At 45.4% G+C, this 19,625-nt stretch overlaps 1 pseudogene; it reads right to left on the bottom strand.

Moving 5' to 3' along the window:
* Window positions 1–2,079: 2,079 nt before the first annotated feature.
* LOC124656899 lies at window positions 2,080–8,097 on the bottom strand (annotated as a pseudogene).
* Between the last annotated feature and the right edge of the window lie 11,528 nt (window positions 8,098–19,625).

Genomic DNA, 19,625 nt, shown 5'->3' with positions numbered 1-19,625 from the left:
GTCCCACCAAACCATAACGTGTATATCCTGCCGCCCCTAACTATCTTGGTATTCACATAAAATGCCACCATGGTGATTTATTATTAGAAGTTTAGAACAGAAAGTTTTACAACAAAAACCTCTCACCCTGTGTACAATTTTTTTTCGATATTACAACAAAAGCGGCACATCACTTTTTAAAAAGTAAATGTTACAGAAAGAGGTTAAACAACACTATTTTTGCTATAGATTGATTTACCACAAAAATCACTAGCTATTTTCACAAAAAAATGCAACGTATTACAACAAAATAAAAATGATTGTGTGTTTACATACAATTTCAGCACTAATCATTATATGTACCGTACATACATTTACAACAAATTATCAATATATTTACAATAATAATTAACAACAAAAACAACTTTTTTTATTGGGGTGTTTACAATAATAGTCAGTTTTCCATGCAAGAAGTATCTTTACAACAAATCAGTAACATATTTACAACAATAGTTAATAACAAAAAACAATAAATAATTAAGGCGTTTACAACAAATAAACAATATATTTACAACAATAATTAACAACAAAACCAATAAAAACAGGCCATCTCTCCGATTTGGTATCGCCGACTGCCAATCCAGCTCGCCGGAGCACGGTCGTCACTGGAGAAGACAAGATCTGGCCCGTTCCAACCGGTTTCAAGCCTCGGGGCTGGTTGGAGACCTCCAATTTTAGAGGTACTATGGTCATAGCCATTGTTGACCTTGAGCTTTAGGGGATTTTCATGGAGGAGGAGTAAAAAGGAGAAGAGAAGGGAGGAGAGGGACGGCGGACAGCGAGGCGGGTGAGCGCGGGCCGCGGAGCCGGCAGCGGCGCTGATGCGGTTGTGAGCGCGGGCCGCAGAGCGAGGCAGCGGCGCTGAAGCAGGCAAAGCGAGCAATGGAGAGAGAGGAAGAGGAGAGAGGAGCACGTGGGTGGGCCCGACGGGATGGGAGGGACGACCGATCTTTTCCTCTCGATCGGGCGACGGATTGGAAGCGTTTTCCTTTTCTCAAACGTAGGATCGATAGAGATCGATCACAGAAGGGCACCGGTTTTCTTTGACGTACCGTAGTTTTATTATGTACGGACACCACTATTGCAAACTAATAGTTACGATGACTTGACCGTGGCTATCTAAGTGGAATATTCTTCAGTGGGAGGCGACGTTCCCGTCGACAGCGAGGCGCCTGTGGTGACTTCGTCAATCTCAAGACCCGCCGGATCAGTTCTTCGATGTAGTATCTTGGAGGTGCTCATAGGAATAGGGTGTGCGTGCGTGCGTTCATAGGGGTGAGTGTGTGCGCGTATGTATGAGCGCCTTTGATTGTACTGTGTTTCGCAAAAAAAAAAGTATAATTTATTTTCTTTTCTGTGGAAATATACAGCGAGTAGTTCATTCAAATAACCATCTAGGACAATTATTGGCAATCGACTACTGCATAGTTTGATATGCATGCTCTCACGGTTCTCAAACTATTTGACACGCATGCTCTCACGGTTCTAAAAAACTATAGTGAATGACATAATTGGTTCTCGTACTAGGTCCAACAATACATCTGTTACGTATAAAATAACTGACTTGTAGTTAGGGATGTTTTTTACCCGCTTTCATGGTTAACATGACCATATATTTATATTGGTTCTCAAACTTCTTTTTTTAGAAACGCAGTACAAACGCAGACGCTCATATACACGCGCATACTCACCCCTATAAACGCACACCCTACCCCTATGAGCACCTCCGGAAGATTGGATCTTAAAATTGGCGGAGTCACCATAAGCGTCTCGCTGTCGACGGAAACTGCCTCCCACTGAATGAATATTTCGTCTTTATGAGACACACGGATGTCAAACCTGGGGTTTGAACTCTGGTGGGTTAGGGGTACAACCATCCTCCTAACCACCCAACCTTAGTTTGATTCTCTTTTGGTTCTCAAACTAGTTGTGGCAATAATGTACCTTGAACCACATACTTCTCTTGTAGTTTATCATTATTGCATATCTTCATGTATATCAAGAACACCAAATATGAGAGATTGATGTCCCATGAAACAATTAGACAACAACGGAAGGAGGATCAATGGCGCACGCGTGAGACGCAGCCTTGTCCATGGCCTCCTCTCGAACTCTGGCGTTGCAGATATTGGCTACATAACACATATGCTTCATCCCATACTGCGCTAGGATCCCACACCGCTCCTCAAATGTCCGCTCCATATATTTGAGGCAGTCCCAATCATCGACGAGAGGCAGGCCTGCCGACCGGATGGCGTTGAGGACCTTGGGACCTTCCTCAAAGCCAAAGAGGAGACTATCGATCAACTCCACGCTACTATCAACGTGAGATTGTCGTGCCATCATGTCCACCAACTGCCTCCGCGCCTCTCCTTTCTATGTCGACCCCTCCTTCGATCCCCTGTACTTGTGCCAGAAATGGACGTGATCGGCATCGCGCTGGTTCACCGCGGCACCCGTCAGGGAGGGGAAGGAGTTGCCGATGAAGCTGGTGTTGTCATTAGCAGGATCGGTACCCATGAACAGGTAGAGGCTTTGGTCGTTGAGGCCGAGATTGCCGTACTGCATCACGTGGGAGCCGACCCTGTACATCTCATGCGCCGAGGTGCAATCCTTGACGACGCCGTACTGCTGCCTAAGGGACTCCGTGTGGAGGTTGTGGGCATCACTATCCTCTGAGACATTGTAAAGGTTACCGAGGCAAGTGCCATACTCGGCTGGAGGGGCGCCCTCATCGTCTCCAGGGCAGTAGGTGCCCCAACAGCTCTCATCTACGTTCGATGTGGTCGTCGCGTACACGCTGATGTCGCCCGTAGGAGGCCCTCGAAGATGCTCCCTGAATCGCACGCCTCCACGTAGAACGCGAGGCTCTTGTGCCCGACTCCGCCTGCATGCTTATTCTCCAATGTTTGTACCAGGTCATTCGCGTATAGGTACTCCTCGTCGTTCGGCATCTCTGACTGATTAAACAACAGTATCGGTTCGCGTCAGAGGCGGAGCTATGTACAAGTCAGGGGGGGCCACCGCCCCCCCCCCCCCAACTTTTTGAGAATTACCGAAGGATTTTTCACAAGGCTTAGAAGATAAAAAATAGCACGTTGCCCAGCTATATATTTTTGTGTCCCCCTCCCATAATTTCTTGGCAAGCTCCGCCACTGGTTCGCGTCACGATGCAATAAAAAAGATACAGTTTTTTTCGAAATGGGGATATTCCCCGGTCTGTGCATCAAATAGTTGCATGCCACCTTTACTACTTTATTTAAAAAACCAGATAAATTTAAACGAAGATAGATGGAGATGGAGTAATATTTACCAAGGATCCCTGGCCCCTGTGATCGGAGTAGTAGACGAAGATATGGTCATCCGGGCCGCTGCTGACGACCTTGCCGCTGCTGCTCCCGGTGAGCTTGGATTTTTCGTTGAGCAGAACCACGAGGAAATTGCTGCCATTTGGGTGGTTGATGATGACTCTGGGTCTAGGGTTATCAAGGTTGTTGGCGATGTCATCATACATGAAGACGATGATGTTTTCGTATTTCAACCCACCCTTCTTCATGATCTGGTACACGTGGCACACGTCTCCCTGCACACACGTACACCACCTCCCCAACTCTTAGAGCATCTCCGGCCCACTTTCTCGAACGTCGTTTGGCAAACACGCTGGATAGATGGGGTGCGCAAGCAAATGTGGTCGTGTTGGGTGACGCCCCTCCTCATCCACGACTCTCATATGAATTTACGGAAAATTTAAAATTCCACAAACATTTAAAATTTCATTTAATTTGAATATATTTTACATAGTTTAAACAAAATGTAACTAAAATTTAGACTCAGCCTACACCTAATCATCTTCATGGATGTCCTCGCGACACGCGCCGAAACAACTCATAGTCGACCTCGTGAGGCTCCTCCTCCTTCACTACAGCGAGGCTCGTGCCTTCTCTATCACCGGCGTCGAAGGGACCTGTTTTGTCACCGCCGGTGGGTTCGACGAAGTTGAGAGAAAGTAGTGTTGTCCACGCATACAATCCCCTTCTCTGTTTGTTTTCCTGAACGATAGAAACAGAAAAGTCACTCTCTGCTAGCCCAATAATTTCTTTCTTCTCATAGGGCCCAAACTTTGTAGAAGACCAATTGTAATCCAATCAAACCCATCCAGCATTGTTCCAAATCAAAGCCTACACAAGTATGTAAACACTACTCATTCACAATGTTCACAGACCTAGCCCATAGTGAACAGTAACCCGGCCAACACTGCCTAACCCTGAAACATCACATATACACATTTTGATTCATTCCAGATCAATTTTCCACACTGTCTAGACAAACTATAAAACAATCAAAATCCTTGATATATTCACATTTTGTTCTCACCATCCATTCATAAAACCCAATCTAGCTATTTCTATTTGGTTGTCTTTTTTGTTAATAAGGTCCGCTATGGCAATGAATCGGTATTGGACAAAAGGTCAAGATGATAGGGGTATCTCGACGATGGCTATACCAATATCATACTGTTCGCATGTCATTATCCATTGTTCATGTTGATCCTGGATGTCACTTATATAAATAATTACTAGTTTAGTTAATTAAGTAAAATGCCTATCTAGGATAATTAATCATGTCTAAGTCGGTTAGTTTTCTTTTGACATGCTCATATGGTTACCATATGACCATATATTTTACATTTGGATATCAAACTAGTCACGATAATGTACATCAGACCACATACTTTTTGTATAACATATATTTACAGTTATCGTGATTTTATATTTATGCATATTGATAACACAAAATATTGAGTGATATATGCCACATGAATCGATTAAACTACTTGATCAGAAAGAGGAATGCAGATTAATAGTGCATGCCTGAGACGCAGCCTTGTCCACGGCCTCCTCAGACTACATAACGCATACTACCTCCGTTCCAAGGAATAAGGCGCACGCGTATTTCAAGACGAACTTTGACCATAAAAATTGAGCAACAAAATCTTGGTTATATTATATGTAATTAGTATCGTTGAATTCGTATTGAAAAGCACTTTCTAATGATGTTAATTTTATATAAACAATCTTTACATATTTGAAGTAATACTTAGTCAAACGAAAAGCACGTAAAACGAGGACGCCTTATTCCTTGAATCGGTGGTAGTATGCTTCATCCTGTACTGGACTAGCGGCCCACACCACTCCTCAAATCTCTGCACCATATATTTGAGGCAGCCCAATTTGTCGACCGTTGATTTCCTACCGATCGGACACCGCTGGGGACCTTGGGACCTTCCTTGTAGCCGAAGAGGTTGCCAACTCCACACTACTATCAACGTAAGATCGCCATGTCATCATGTCCACCAGCTTTCTTGGAGTAGATCTTCAGAGCCTTGATACTCTACTAGCATGGATGGGGCTAAGAAGTTACATTCTAATTAAGGTTTGAGTACGGTTGGTGTGCGGTCATGATTGTAGTTCAAAAATAGAAGCAATATATACATTTATCATTATCGCATATATTCATATGTATCGAGAACACTAAATATTGAGTGATCGATGTCACATGGATCGATTGCATAACTATATATGGAAGGGGGATTAATAGCGCACACCTGAGATGCAGCCTTTTCCTTGGCGAGGCGTCAGCATTGCAGATGTTGGCTACCGACCGCATTTGCTTCATCCCATGTTGCGTCAGAGACCCGCACCGCTCCTCTAACCTCTGCACATGGACTGAAGGCAGTCCCGGTCCTCGACGAGAGGCTGCCCCGTATGATACGTAGAACATGTACTTGTAGTACATGAACACATCGTAATTGCGTGTGCGCTTGCATAAATATTTGCGGCTTATGACTTACGCTTTGATAACAGCACGGTAGAAAATAAAATCTAACTTTACAGCAATAGATTTTAAAAAAGAGATTAATTGGGCTTGTCAACTACCATATACTATCAGGACCTTCGATTGGTGGCATATAGAATGAAGAAAAAACATAGAGTCCTTCAAAGAATGGCTTCCAGTCTCAAGTTTAGTTTAGTTTAGTTATCTTCGACTTTAAGCTCACGGGCATGATATTTTGGAACATGGGAGCATATACTCCCTTTATTTTGAAATACATTTTAGATATATTTTGAAATGTCAACAAAATTTAAACAAAAAATTCGCATGTGCATCTTCATGTGCTACTTGCTCACAAAGTCGCTTCATGAACAATGACTTGTTGTGTGTCGCATGTAAAAAGACAAAATTCGGTGCTAAAAATAAAACTTTTCACAATATAAATTTTCTCATTTTTACGTAGACCACAAAATGTATCCGTTTTTCACGAAACTTCACAAACACACATATATTGTGGATATGTACATGTAAAACAATTTGTCAAAAGTTTTGGACACTTTAAAATATGCTTTTTCGGTAGAGGAAGCATATGCACCCGGGAGCCGAATTAATTTTCCACTCACTCTTTTCCTTGTTGTATCGTTTTAAATACTTTTTTCAATATAATATATAAAAATTACAGTGGGTTTTTACCCACTGTTTACCTTAAAAAAAAGTACTAGTTCACTACAAATCTTGTCTTGGTCAGTTACTTGTTCCTGTTGGATTAGTTTTCTCTTGGCATGCATGCTCCCATGGCCATGATTAGCATTGAACGCATCCCTTAAGAGCTCTAAGCTCCCAGGGTTGGCAGCATTTGTTGTTAATCAGCAGGTCACTTTCATGGGTCCCACATCGATTTTTGGTGTCCAGCTTATCCTTTTTCACCGCGTTGGAGAGGCGGCGCGACGCAAGGTCGGTTTCCTTCTCTTCTTTCTCTCTGAACCGTGAGTCGGATGTGGTATTTTTAAACCGAAGGTCCGTAGACCCAGCTTTATAAATAAAGCAAGCGACCAATGTCAGAGTTTACAACCATCAACACGACTCACGCCACACACGCGCAGCCAAGAACGGGTAACACCACAACTAACACGTCCTGTGCTAAGCCCAGCACCACAAGTACAAAGCGGTAAGATACAAAGCCCTGAAGCGGGTCGAATGTGCTAAGTCGACCTAGTCCGCGCATGTAGCCTCCTGACCTCGTCCACCGCCAAGTCCAGCAACGCAAGATTCCTCGGTCTGACCAGAACCCTCCAAGACTGCATATAAAGCAACATGTGGAAGAATGCGTCAGCTGCCCACCTCACCACAAAGATCCCTAACCCCGGCCCACATGTATCCCGCCATGAGGCAGGTGAATAAAATGTGGTTGCAATCCTCCACCTCACCACAAAGAGCGCAAAGGCCATTGGAGGGCCCTCGCCTCTTGGCCACCTGTTCGCAGGAGGGTAGCTTTCCCCGTATCAACTGCCAAAGGAAGACTTTGATCTTGGGTGGGACGCGTGTCCGCCACACCTCCTTGAAGTGTGTAACTGCTGCACCCCGCGGGAGTCCACAATACACCGACCGCGTAGAGTACTCCCCTGAGGGCTCCAGGGACCAAGAAATCTGATCATTCCCTACTTCGTCCGGGAGCCCTTGTATTTCACGGCAAAGATCATCCCATTCGACCTTTTCCGCCAAGCCAAGGTGTCGTCGGAACCGGATACGCCACTCCCCGGGGCTACCATCGACCACCCTAGTCGAATGGACCGTGGCGAAGGGGTTGGAGCAGCACCCAAAGAGGAGAGGGTAGCGAGTTCTAAGAGGCCCGCGCCCCGACCACCAGTCAAGCCAGAAGTAGGTCCACTTCCCATTGTGAACCTTATGTCGAGCTCCCAGTTTGAAATACCATTTAAGTTTCTGTATGGAGTTCCAAAACTGGGAGCCCCTAGCCGGCACATCCTTAGAGAAAAAATCCCTTTCCCCGAGGTACTTTGCCCGAAGCAGGTCAGCCCACAGTCCCCCTGTGTTCTGGTAGTACTTCCAAATCCATTTCAACATCAGGGCAATGTTTATGGTTTTGGTGTTGAGGATCCCTAAGCCCCCAAATTGCTTAGGTTTACACACGGTGGCCCAATCCACCATGTGGTATTTCCTCCCCTTGCCGACTCCTTCCCAGAAGAAGCGGGACCGAGACCTGTCCATGGCCGCATGGGTGGAGTCATGTAGAAGGTACAGGCCCATAGCGAACATAGGAAGGCTCGAAAGACAGGAGTTAGAGCATCTCCAGTCGCGTCCCCCAAAGCGTCCCCCAAAGGGATTTGGGGCGCGCCGGACGAAAAATGCGTTCCAGCCGCGTCCCCCAAAGCCCTTTTTTGTCCGGCGCGCCCCTATACGGTGTCCGGCGCCCCGAGCCCGTCCCCGTCCCACGGGGGACGCTCCGGGAACGCCGGACACAACGAAAGCGAGGCGGGCTCCCACATGTCGGCGACTATTTGCATAAACCGTTGGTTCGCGCCTCTTTTCTCGTCGCTCCTTCCTTCCCGCGCCTCCCACCCCACCGCCGCCGCTGGATTTCCCGGCCGTTTGGGCGTCGATCTCTGCCGGCACCGTTGTCGCGGCTGGGGCTCCCGCCGGTCGTGCCGCCGCCGCCGCGTCGCCAGCGCGTCCCAGAACGCGCCGTCAAATCCGCCCCGCCTCCGCGCACAGAAGGTGCTCGACGACTTGCCAGGTAGGCGCGATTGGCCGCTGTTTGTTGCGTCGTCTGCCTCGGCGCAATTTTAACCATTTATTTTTCTTTATCCATGGACAGCGACGATGAGATGGTTGCCCTGCTGCTGGAGGATGAGCAAGCGTTCGACGACGACCTGCGGGAGCATTTGCTGATCATCGCGTCCCTCCAGGACATGCTTGATGCTGAGGCGGAGAAGAGGAAGAGGCCGCGCCGCGGAGGATCAAGGCCGGGAAGAAGGAAGTCGAAGCCCCGGCAGAGGATGGAGGGGCATGCCATGCTGCACAACGACTACTTCGCCGACGATGCAACACGGGCCGACAATTTTCGGCGCCGGTACGGGATGAGCAAGGGGCTGTTCATGAATATCCTCCACGGCGTTCGAGAGTTCGACCCCTACTTCAAGCTCAAGCTCGACGCCGTAGGCGTTCTCGGGTTCTCGTCGATTCAGAAGTGCACCGCCGCCATGAGGATGCTTGCATACGGAGCACCTGCCGATACACGGGACGACTACCTTCGCATGAGTGAGTCTACCGCCATTGAGTGCATGTACAAGTTTTGCCGAGCTGTGGTGGGAAAGTTTGGCAAATACTACTTGAGAGGGCCAAGCGAGGAAGAGACTGCAAGGATCATGGCACAAAATGCTGCCAGAGGATTTGCTGGAATGCTTGGAAGCATCGATTGCATGCACTGGGCATGGAAGAACTGCCCGTTTGCTTGGAAAGGTATATACAAAGGCCGTCATGGATATTGCAGTGTGGTGCTTGAAGCTGTGGCAGATTATGACCTGTGGATTTGGCATTCTTTCTTTGGCATGGCGGGATCACACAATGACATCAACGTGTTGCAGCGGTCTCCGGTGTTCGAGCGAGACTAGTGGAAGGGCATGCTCCACCATGCAACTATGAGATCAATGGCCACCAATATACCAAAGGCTATTCTCTAGCCGATGGTATATATCCAAAATGGGCCACTTTTGTCAAAACAATCTCGAATCCATCAGGTCTGAAGAATTCTCACTTTGCTACGCGACAGGAGGCTTGCAGGAAGGATGTCGAGCGGGCATTTGGTGTGCTTCAAGCACAATTTGCCATTGTCCGGTACCCTGCTCTAAGTTGGTCTCACGACCAAATGTGGGAGGTGATGCAGGCTTGTGTGATCATGCACAACATGATCATCGAGGATGACCGCAAGAATCATGTTAGGTCACATGTTGGTCCCTATGAGTGTCAAGGCCCTCTCGCGGAGGTTGATCATGAGTTGCCTGCAGATTTTGCTGATTTTCTCGCCATGCACGCAGAGATCCGTGACAGCAATGTGCATGAGCAACTTCAAGCTGATCGCGTTGAGCATTTGTGGAGGATCAAAGGAAATACCGTGGCACCTTGATGTATCATCTAGCCCTATTTATTATATTTGATTACTTGTTTTATTGTTTGTTGTAATTTAATTTGAAAACAGTCCTCGCAAACATTTTTATTCATATGCTACATTTGATATAAATGGTTTATGTGTTAAAAAAATTATTTTAAATGTTTGGGGGCGACGTTTGGGGACGCGGCTGGGGAGCGACGTACCCCAAACGCGGCACGAACAAACTACGTCCTCCAAACGCTCGATCCGGCTCGCTTTGGGGGACGCGGCTGGAGATGCTCTTAGTGAGCTCAAGCCGGCCGGCCGAGGCAAGAAAGAGACCTTGCCAAGGCTCCACCTCATGTCGCCGTGCCTCTCCTCCACATGCCGCCGCCAGCCATCGCCGCAGCTTCTAGCGCTCTCGCATCGACCTCCACCTCCATCTGGAACACCGGCGACGGATGAGGCCACCCCGCCATGGCCATATCTCTCTCCTAGCACTCCAATCAAACCGAGCAGAGAAATCCCGATTAGAAATTCCCTGGACAAGCCAAACCCTCGCGGAGAGCTCACCGCGCCGCACCGGATCGGACGGCCGGATATGGAGGCGGCGCGGGATTCGATGGCGGCCCTCTGCGACGCCGGCCTCTTCGACTCCGCCCAGACACTCGTGCGTAATCCATGTACCTTCCCCTCCCCACTCCAAATCTCTAGGGTTGGTGACAGGGTTGGTTGAGGGACGGAGCGAGCTACCTAGGCTGGGTCCGGGATAGTAGAAGAAAAATCCTGAAGGGGCCCTTGGCTGAGTAGCATTGCGTCGGTACGGTGTTGTAGACGAGGGTCGCGCTTCGGCCGCACATGAACATATGGAAGACATGGATGGTGAGCTGTCATCAGTAGCTCGATAGGTCCTAGCATGGCATTCACTGTAACTTTTGCTGAGCACGGTTGGTGAGCATGTGCAGCATGTGTTCCCCACTTAGCAACTGCACGACCTGGTGCCTAGGCCTTCTTCTCCTTAGGAAACACAACTTAGATACTGTAAGTTAATGCAGGTAATTCCAAAACCAAGTAAGGGATCTGCAATCCAATAACAAGCATGTTGTAGAAAATAATCTCCTTTATATTAGTATTATTTCTTGGAATTTGCACTTACATAGCACAACAAAACAAGGAGGGAGGTTGCGAGTTTTTTTCTTCCTGTTTGCAACTCTAGCAATAATTTCTTGCAGAAGGTGTATTTGATTTGTACGTTGCAACACAGAATGGAGTGGGTGGCTGCAATGGGCTTTTTACTATAGTGAGTGTTTGCTTCAATCAACCAAGAGTATTTATCAAAAAATTAATTGTATTTATTGGTTTGAGCTAGATTTGAATCTCAATAAACGTTGGGAGAAAGTAGTGCTAGGATCTGTAGGCCTATATGTCATAGTTCTGCATGCCCTTTGTCTGAAAAGTAGTCTAGATAGTTTGACATGTTTTAATCAATTTCTCATGTTTTTTAATACAAAAAACTAGCTTTACCATGAATCTTATGCACTTCAGTACAAGGGCGAGATGGAGATGGACTGCGTTGGCCATGCAATGGGAGGATAGGACGTGCTCTTTGTCTAAGTGCCTACTGCCATCATCTCCCTTTAGTGTCTTATAGTGACTTCAGTTAGGCCTGAACATATGTATCTTTATCTGAGATAATCATTTCAGCAATTTTATTACATGACATCTCTAGATGGAGATGATCCTTAGCTCTTCAAACCATTGTAATCTAAAGTTGCACATTTAAATTGAACTTGCACAAGAGAGGTTAGGAAGAGAAATTTGTTGTTGAATAATATCATCCTTTTCCATTTAATTTGTTTATTAGGTAGGATACCTTCCATATGGTTTCTTGAAAAAAAAAAAAAAGAGTATCCATATCTCAGTCAGTCACATATTGAATTTTAACATTAAGGAAATCTCTTGATTTTTCTATAGCAATAATGTCCGAAGTGTTAGGGTTTGCGGTATATCCCATTATGCAATTATTGGGTAACTAAGAAAATTGATCCTATTTATCTTATGAATGATGTTATTTGGCTTCATGCACTTTTCTTCTACTGTTGCGAAGATAAAACAATGTCTTAGTTGTGTGAAGGATATTTGAGCAATTATCTCAAGAATAAAGATGACCTCAGATATTAGGGTTCACAGTCTAATTCATCATTTCATTGACTTGTTTTCCATTTTACCATGCAGAATGTCAAGGCCATCGGATATTATGTCAGCGTAGTTGTAAAATACTACTCCCTCGATCCATAAGAAGTGTCGGGCCTTTAGTTCAAATTTGGACTAAATTAAACTAAAACCACGACACTTATTATGGATCGGAGGGAGTAGATGTTAAGTTTAGAGTGGCTGCAAACATTTAGAGCATATTTTCCTGGTGTTTTATTTTATATATCCATTTGCTTTCTGTTATTGGCATAGTTTACTAGAAATAATGGAAAATGTATTGTATGTTGTACAACAAATATCATTTGTTGAATTTTCTCCCGTAAATGAGTACAGGAGACCCTTGTTAACCTCAAGGTCACCGCATTTACAACATGCTATTCATTAGTTCTTATTTATGATTAGCAGTTCTAAATGTTATCTATCTTCTGTTCAACCAGTATAGGAATGGAAACATGTTCTCAATTTTTATGCACGCAGACTGTTAGGCCTATGGAGTTACTTCTTACTTAACTTGTTCTCACCTTATTCCCTGTATTAAAATTTGGTCTCACTTTTCTGGGAGAACCTTTGCAGCCATATACTCTCTTGAAGTATATTAAATTGGCTCGCAAATTGGGTTTCCTTTGTGTAAAGAAGGTTTTTATTACATAGGAACAACTTATGGTGCCACTTATATTCTTGGAACCAAAATTGTTTTTTTGCACTGTTTTGACCTCTCTATGTATAATGTACATCCTTCTTTTTCCCCATAAGTATCCAGAATATGGTGGTAAGTATCGAGAACATGCTAACCAGTCATTTCAATTATTGCACCCACCTTTTTTTTTTGAATCATACTACTTTTTGTTTAGTCATAGTGAAAGTATCAATTATAGCACCACTCTTTTGTCTTTGGGTTATACTATTTTCAGTTAGTAATTGTGTAACTCGCTACCACAGTGGTTTTCATCTACCTATCATTGAAGAATATCATTCACAGAACTAATTTGCTAGATCCAGGGAACAGTTTGTGCTCATTTGGCTTCCATTAGTTCATTATATGATTGTTTCCATTAGTTTAGTATGTGATGTTTTCTGAGGATCAGTAATCTTTTGCTAAATCCATAGTTTAGTCTGTGCCCATTTCAGCTTCCATTAGTTCCGCATTTATGCCTATGTGAGATTGCATTAGTTCAGTATTTATGACCATTTGAGCTTCCATATTGTTCTTGGTACATCATAGCTGTTAACTACCATTGACAATATTATTTTAATAAATCCACAATACAATGTGCCTGTTTGAGCTTCCATTAGAGCTTGGGAGCTGCCCAAGTAAATCTTCCATGTTCTCCAACAAAATGCTTTGATATGCATGCATTTTTTCTCACCACAGCATAATTGTGTACACCTTTCCTGGATTTGCGTCCAACACAATTACGGCTTGAGTTTTGTTTGCTTTGGCTAAGCATATACAATTTTCTCTTGAAATGTATGCATGAGAGTTTGAGAAAGATTTAAAATTTTGATTGTGTGGGTCTTGTTTTAATCCGATTTACTGGTATGGTGCTTGTTTTATGGATTTTGATAGTGTTGTGCTTCTTTTCTTCAGGAACATACGGTCAATAAAAGGTATGTGTTGTTTTGGTGCCTCGCAAAAGATGCATGATGTGATGCTCTATGGCAACTACATCAAGATTTACAGCCATTTGTGAAATTTTAGATATTGCAATATTGGTATGTATTCTGAATCATGCCAAGTAATGCCATCTTTCACAAATAGTAGCATGTTTCCGTTAGGATGAGTGTTAAGGAAAGGAGAAAAAAAATTAATGGCTAATCACCAGTACAATACTAATTGTTGGTTGTTCCAGAATATAGATCTACTATGATAAGGATAGGTAAAACACACACAATTGCTTTTCTGAGGGAAGGAACATGTGTTGTCACACTTTGGAAGTCCACACTTCGTTAGTGCTAGATACTACTGTCCACAACTTCAACTCATAAGTTTCCAGTTTGGATCATAATTCCTCTGTTACAAAAAATATGAGATGTTTTAGTGATCTAAAATAGCCTACTAATACATCTTATATTTTGGTAAGGAGGTAGTACATGAGAAGAATCATACTTGGTTATAAGATTGATAAAAATGTTTTTTTCCTATGAATTACTGGTGCTCATATATGATAAAAAAGTCTATCTGGCTGAGGAAGGCCCTGTTGTGGACCGCTGAACAACTATTTAGGCATATATCGAAACCTATTCAGAGGTATATCCCTGCTTTTGTTCCTGCAATCTTCCCGAGACTTGTGAGCGCAAATATCATCGCTGGCATAGCTCCCGCTATCTGCTGCCGCCGAGGCTGAGCTTAGTTCAGGTTTTCCTTTTGTATTATTTCTTAGTATGTTGTCCTAAGGTCTATTTATTCTTTTCAGTGCGAATCTTTATTTCGATACTTTTGTGACTATGCGGATGATGCTGATGTTACCTGTTGTTGCGGTTTTGGAGGGAGTTCCTCTCGAGAAAGGAGGTGGTTCCTTGACAGCCTTTAATCGAAAATCAGCAGGCTGAGTTGCCGATTGTAGACACATGCCTCCTGAAGATGTGCTGGTGAGTCTTTTGAAGGCTGCTGTGGAAGTTCCGAAAAAGCTGACTGTGCGCTACATTTTTATTAGAACTACATGCCAAAAAGGCTGCTAGAGAAGTACATGCCACCACATAAATCTCACTATCAGCGGTGCGCCGTAGTAAGGAGCCCAGAGTCGACCACCTCATCCATGGGACACCTGCTAAAGAAAAGTTAACAAGCATCGTTGCTACGATTGTTAGTTGCAGCTTCTGCAGGTCCAGTTTGTAGTACCCTTTGTACCTGTTGTGTGCATTTCTGCTTTAATTAGAAGATCAAAATCGCCCACACATGTTTACGCAACTGTAGCTGTAATGTACTAATAAATCAATTTCCTAGATGTTTATGTGCTGCTTATTCAAGTACAAATGTACTGCATCTAAAGATAAACAAACCTCAATAAGAAGAAACGAACATGTCTCCACCCCGAGAAAGAAACACTCGCGAAGCACAAACAACACGTCACGCGCAAGGCCCATCTAGTAACGTGCAAACCGTCTTTTCCTGGAAAATTGCTTTACCTACATCCTGCTGCTCATTTCGATGACCTCCCTTAGACCATCTCCAGCAGACGCAGACTGTATAACATGGGCGCCCTAAATTAACCACCAATATACCGCACGTGGTGTTTTTTCCCCTTTAGCAGGGGCTGCAAAAAATCGCGCGCTGCAATTCTTTTAGCGCGGAGGGCGTTGCGCTATTCACCGCGCCATATCTCGAGCGTTGACTACATCGCACACTATTGATTTCGTTCGCGCGCGACGCTCAACCGTCACTCTGAAAAATCCCCCTCGCTTGTGCCTCTCCTTCTCCATTTCAGTCAGTCACGGTCGCGCTGATTTACTCCTCTGTCGCCTTGATTTCGCATCCCGCTGCACCGATTCGACCTCCGCCGCTGTAGATCCACCACTGCTGCGCCTCTGGGTGGATCTCCCGGCCGCCGCCGTCGGAGGTTAATCAAGCCAGCCGTTACCGTCGTCGCATTTCTGTGCTGCCACGTCACCGCGCCGACCTTGGCAATGACGATGTCCACCTCGACCCGCGACGCAACATGGCGCACCCTAGCTTCTCGCCAAAATGCCAGCAACGTATGTTCCGCCGCCAACGTGCCCCATGTTTGTAGTTGCTAGAACAAAAAATGGCTCAAATATTTTATGTTTGTAGTTGAGCTCTTCCTACGATTCGAGAGTCCGATGATGAATTTGATATTGAGGAAGAGGAGAACATTTACATGCTATTGGTTTTGCGCGCCAATAAAAAAGCCGAAAGTTGGTGGCTCGGTTTTTGGCAGGCAGAAGTTGTGGAGGGAACGAATCGAAGGACACAACAATTTGATACGGATGTATTTCAACGAAAATGTGACATTTCCCGACAGCTACTTTCCCCGACGTTTTCGAATGAGCATCGGGTTGTTCAAACACATAGCGTAGGAGGTGATGAAGCATGATAAGTATTTTGAGCAATGGAGGAATACCACCGGAGAGCTTGGTCATAGCACCTATCAGAAGGTTACCGCCGCCTTAAGTATGGTGGCATACGGTATACCGACGGATTTAGTTGATGACTACTTGGCCATGGGTGAGAGTACCGCTATCCAGTGTGTCAAGTGGTTTGTCGTTACAATTGTGCAACTGTTTGACCCCAAATACTTAAGAGCCCCTATTGAAGAAGCTATAGCTAGACTTTTGGAGGAGAATGCAGCTCGGGGGTTTGTAGGGATTGTTCAAAGCTATGAAGGCCATTCACCAGTGACTGTACCAGGCTCATCTGGTTCAGCGTCAACTACTTTGGGAGCAAGTCCCAGCAAAGATGGGGGAGGAAGTAGTATGATTGGCTCAATTGATTGTATGCACTGGAGTTGGAAAAATTGTCCTATGGCATGGTATGACCAATTTAAAGGACACAAGAGGATTCTACTATCATTCTTGAAGCGGTGGCCGATCACGAGATTTGGATTTGGCATGCATTCTTTGGAATGCCCGGGTCGTGCAATGACATCAATTTTCTTCAAAGATCAGCACTGATGACAAGGATTGCATTGCGTGAGGGTCCAAATGTGAAGTTCGAAGCAAATGGCCACAAGTACAATGGCTATTTTCCTGCCGACGACATCTACCCAAAGTGGCAAACATTTGTGAAGCCGGTTGTCAATCCCAAAGGTAAGAAAAAAAACCAATTTCACAATACACAAGCGGCAGCTACGAAAGATGTGGAGAGAGCATTCGGGATTTTACAAGCCCAATTTGCTATTGTTAGAGGACCGGTGAGATTTTGGGAGCAAGATTGCCTTTGGTATATCATAAACGTATGTGTCATCATGCATAACATGATTATAGAGAACAATCGTGGTAAAGATGTTGACCACACCCATTTTGAATTGATGGGAGTCCCGTGCAAGTGAGGAGGACACAACAAAGGGTGGCTCGTTTCATTGCCGCATATCATTCAATTCAATCCTATCATTCTATTCAATCCAATGATGTGCATGATGAGCTTCAACGAGATCTTATGGATGAGTGGTGGAAATAGAACAGACAATAGTAGTTGATTGTGTTGTATTTGTTGTATTGCTATACTATTTAATTGTGTACGTTGTAATAACTAGACAATTTTATGTTGATTTTTAGTTAGTTTGTTTGATCTTGTTAAGTATATACAACTGTGCATATGCTGTTTGCGCCGGTGTCGTGCGCTGTAGTTTGCAGCGCCTGGTTGGGGGTGTTTTCGGCCGCTATGCGCGCGTTGTAAACTGCAACGTCCGGTGAAGATCTCGCCGGCGCCGTACGCAGCATCCGCGTAGCGTGCGCTCTAAAGACGATGCTCTTACCTTTCCGCACTCCTCTCGTTGGTGGAATCATTCTCGCCTTCGAGTCTGTGTTCCGGCACCATCGGACGTACGAGAGCTCCTTTTTTTTCTGACAGAAACAGAAAAGCCACTTGCTGCTAACACGATAACTCCTTTCTGTTGAAATATTGGGCCCACTTTTAGTGGCCCAAATTAGATTTCAGTTTTTCCTATAAATCTCAAAGCCCACATAGTGGCAGCCTTGTGAGTTTGAGCCCAAGTTGGTGGCAGCTCACTAGGGAGTGGCAAGAGGTGGGAAGTTTAGTCCCACATGGAAAGTTGGGAGGAAGTTAGACCACCTTATAAGGTGGGTTGTTCCACCACTAGTAAGTGAGTGAGAATAGGAGTGCTACACGCGCGCTCCTCCTCCTCCTCGCTCGTCTCGACTCGACTCGACTCGACTCGACGTCGACACGACACGACGCGCGCCGCGCTCGTCGTGAGTGGATTGAGCCTCGAGCCGAGACTTTCCTTACTTTTTGCAGCTCAGGAAAACGAACAGAGTCCTAGACGGACGCGTCGCAGTTAGTCGGTTCGGGTCGCTCCCGGATCGTGAGCTATCTGTAACCGACTCAAAACGTTCGTGCGACGTGGGCGTGGCCCACGTTGCCTAGGGTTTCCCGAGCCTATATAATCTCCTGCCCGGCTACCGCGAGAACACATCCAATACACGAGTTAGGGTTTCCACCTCTCTCTGCTTGCGCCGCCATCGTAGCCTACTCCATCCCGCGAGCCGACATGCATCGGCGAACGGGAGAGCAGGTCTCCGGAACCGCTCGTCCTTGCGATCCTGTACGGGAGAGGGCGAATTAGGTTTTTGGGAAGCGCTGCTGCGCGGCTCGCTCAAGCTCTTCATCACGGGTCGCCTTCCGTCCAAGTCGGGCGGTGCTGCCTAACGTCGTCTTCAACGCCGTCTACTTCGACCCGTCGTCCCCGTCGTCAACAACGTTGTCATCAACAACGTTACTGGCTGCGACATCGTACGCTACACCTCCACCGCCACCACCACCGGATCGGTACGTGCGACATATCTCGATCCGTTTAGCGATGGATGCTTTACAGTTTGCGCTGCTGCTACTCATGTTGATTAATGCATCTAGTATGTTTGAGTTTCACATGTTAGTAGTTGCTGCCATCATGTTTTATATTCTGGAATTAATCATGGAAATTGTGCCTAATTATCCAACAATCCAAAAACCTAATTGTAGGCACTTTCCTGAGTTAACAATGGCTGGTTTTTCCGATGCACTGAGGCCGGATAAGTTTACCGGTGTGCACTTTAAGTGGTGGCAGTATAAGGCCATGCTTTGGCTTACTCATCTGAAAGTGTTCGAAGTTACTGATGGTTTACCTGAAGGAACTATATCTGACCAAGATCAGAACAAGTTCAAGGAAAACAATACTCTCTTCGTCGGATGCGTTACGAGTATTCTTGCTGATCGTACGTGTGATGTGTACATGCACTTAACGGATGGTAAAGAGCTCGGGATGCACTCGAATGCTAAGTTCGGTGCAACCGATGCGAGCGATGGAACTGTACATCATGGAGAGCTTCCATGACATCGGGATGGTTAACAATCGTTACGTAGTCGAACAAGCTCATGAGATACGGTGCATTGCGAAAGAGCTTGAACTCCTTAAGTGTGCCTTACCTGACAAGTTTGTGGCTGGATGCATCATCGCTAAGCTGCCCCCTTCATGGAGGAACTTTGCCACAACTCTCAAACACAAGAGACGGGAGATATCGGTTGAAAATCTGATAGCGTCTCTTGATGTTGAGGAGAAAGCTCGGGCTAAGGATAATACTGAGAAAGGAGAGGGTCGAGTCTAGCGCCAACATGGTGCGAAGAAACCCTACAGCAAGAACAAAGGGAATAACAAGCCCTCCTTCAATAAGCCTATGAAGACTACAACCTTCAAGAAGAAGAAGATGATAAACAAAGCAGATCCGAGCTACTTTACCTGTGGAGAGGCTGGCCACTTTT

The sequence above is a fragment of the Lolium rigidum genome, chromosome 5 (genome assembly GCF_022539505.1).
Source record: "Lolium rigidum isolate FL_2022 chromosome 5, APGP_CSIRO_Lrig_0.1, whole genome shotgun sequence".
Lineage (NCBI taxonomy): Eukaryota > Viridiplantae > Streptophyta > Magnoliopsida > Poales > Poaceae > Lolium > Lolium rigidum.
This window is presented reverse-complemented; position numbering and strand designations above follow the sequence as displayed.